The following is a 2,530-nucleotide window of genomic DNA, read 5'->3' on the forward strand; positions in this document are numbered from 1 at the left end:
ATCACAAAATACAGCTAAAGACATGTTATCAGATACCTGTGAACCAGGCGGGATTCATGAGAGTCTAGCTGCTTCCTCTTTTCTGAAAATGGAACAATGAAGGCCGCTTTACCTGCCACTAAACAAATTGTTGTCAGGCCTCTAAAATAGGCACCAAGCCAGAAATTATAGGAAGTTATTTGTTTATTTATTTTAATCAAGGAAATTACTGACTTTTTAATTAATCATTTGTATTCATGTGGGTCACTGGGGAAAATTGCTTCATTCATGGAGTCTGGGCTTTCAGAGCAAATGTCACCAGGTAAAAAGAATTTTTCTCTTTAGTTAATAAACCTCTTCTGCAGAGTGCAGCCCAAATACGGAAATATAATAAATATAAAAGAAATGTGTTACGATGCAGAAATATAAGTCTTTTTTTTGGCACCTGGGATCGAACTCGGGTCCTTGCACTTGCGCAGCAGGTGGCAAAACCACTGAGCTAAATCCCCGGCCCAGAAATATAAGTCTTTAGGACCCGGATGTTAGGTTTGGATTATAAGCACAGGATTGGTTTTTAGTAAGATAAAACAGGCAGGTAGGTTGTTTTTATCCATGAGCTGTGTAGTCCATGATGAACCATTCACTCTCTCAGTAACATCCATGACTATATCCATCAGGCCTATAATGGAGGGGTCCTGTGGTTCTCATCCTAGCACATCCTGTGGAGTGATGTTCATTCTGGTCCCTGCTGTTCTGTTGAACTTTTTGGGGACCCCCCAGTGGAACAGCTGTCTTCTGTCTGGGACAGACCTGCTGATGGCCCTAGCATTGTCCTCTCCTTGCTGCACTACCCCCTACCTGCTGTCTTGACAAGGCCTATGCTTCTGCATTCATAGCAGCCAAGGACCCTCCCTGTTCCCCGAAGGGGGTCTCAGTGTGACAGCAGGCAGCCTTGGGACTGGCTTCCATTTCCCACCATCTGGAGTGGCTGTGTTCTTTGTCAAGGACTTAACCTCATTAGAGGACAAAAGAAAGCATTGTGCAGTTCCACTGTTGGAAATGGTCAGTAACCAAAACACCTATGCTTCCAGAAATGAATCCTTACATGCTGAGCACTCTTCTAGAGAGGACTCACAATCAAAAGATATGACAGCCTGGAACAGAACAAAGAACAACCAAAGAACAGAAAGAGTGAGAATACCTGCAGACTGATCCTTGGCTTTAATAGAACAACGGGAACCATGGCACAGCCACTCTGCCCTCCAGTCCAGTGTCCTTATCTACAAAATCAAAAACTCACAAAGAAAGGAGTCTAAAAGTCCCCAAACTCTACATTTCTCTGAATCTCCAGAAGTAGGCAACTCATTAGCCTAAGAATCTGAGGAAATGTGATTAAAAGCATATGCAATATGCTCCAAGTTCCAACAAGCTATCAATACATATCTAAAATAAATAATACAGGAGGAAGATCTTGAAAATGACAATAGCCTGGTTTTTCCAGCCTATGGACAAGGTGTTTCTGTTGTCAGTATATTTCTCTTTCCTCTCACAAGTCAGGTACCCAGATATTTAAGATTTTAGCATGGAATGATTCAAGACAAGAAATTCTGGTTGTGTTAGTAGGACAAGAGGTGTGTGCTCAGAATCATTTAACTTTATACTCTTCATTCTTAAAGGTCAATCTAAAGCCCAAAAGCAGGCCAGTTGCGCTTAGCATTTACTGTGGGGTTTGGATGTTGTTTGTCTGCCAAAGGTTCATGTGCTAGAAGTGTGGTCTCCAGTGTGGCAGTGTTGAGGTGGTAGGAGCTTTAAGGAACGTTGCCTAATGGAAGGCATTAGGTCCTGCAGGCTCCACCTTCCTGAATGACTAATGCTGTCTTGTGGGAGTGGACCAAGACTCAGTGGATTAGTTCTCGGAGGAGCAGGTTGTTGTAAAGTAGGCCATGCCATATGCTTGGCCCCTTCTGCATTTGGCGGACTCCTTTTCTGCTTCTCCACCAAGTTGTGACAGATCCCAGGGTGCCCAGTAGGATGTCAGTGCCACACTCTTAGGATCATCACACAGTAGTTACTAATGGGAAGCTGTGACAGAGGAAGCTTTGGAGACCAGAGCCCCTCCCTCGAAGGGCTTCCAGCACATGAGCAGCACATGAACAGCCTTTCCAAATTCATTGCACATTCTCAGCTTCATTGCAAATACTTCCAAAGTAAGTGGTGCAAACGCATGGGCACCCAAGTGGAGCTGAACTATTTGAATTATTCTAGTTATGAGTTTCTGGGATCCAATTCAGCAATTTAAAAGAATGTTCTGCATGCTAGTAGGCTCTAAACACAGTAACTTGGTAGGGAAATACATAAATTAAAAGATAGAAAAGGTAGATAAGATTTATGCCTTCAGGTTTTTACACTAGTTGGGGAAAAATGTAGCATTCTCCATATTGACCTAGCAAAGATTTAAGTAGATTTCTACCAGGATCCTACAGCAGAAAACAAGGATTATTTATGCAAAAAAAAAAAAATCACTCCAACTTTGAATGTTCTGCTCACTTCC

This window comes from Heterocephalus glaber, unplaced genomic scaffold (assembly GCF_053883595.1).
Source record: "Heterocephalus glaber isolate CG9 unplaced genomic scaffold, H.glaber_assembly_v1.0 deba00001460, whole genome shotgun sequence".
NCBI classification, from domain to species: Eukaryota; Metazoa; Chordata; class Mammalia; order Rodentia; family Bathyergidae; genus Heterocephalus; species Heterocephalus glaber.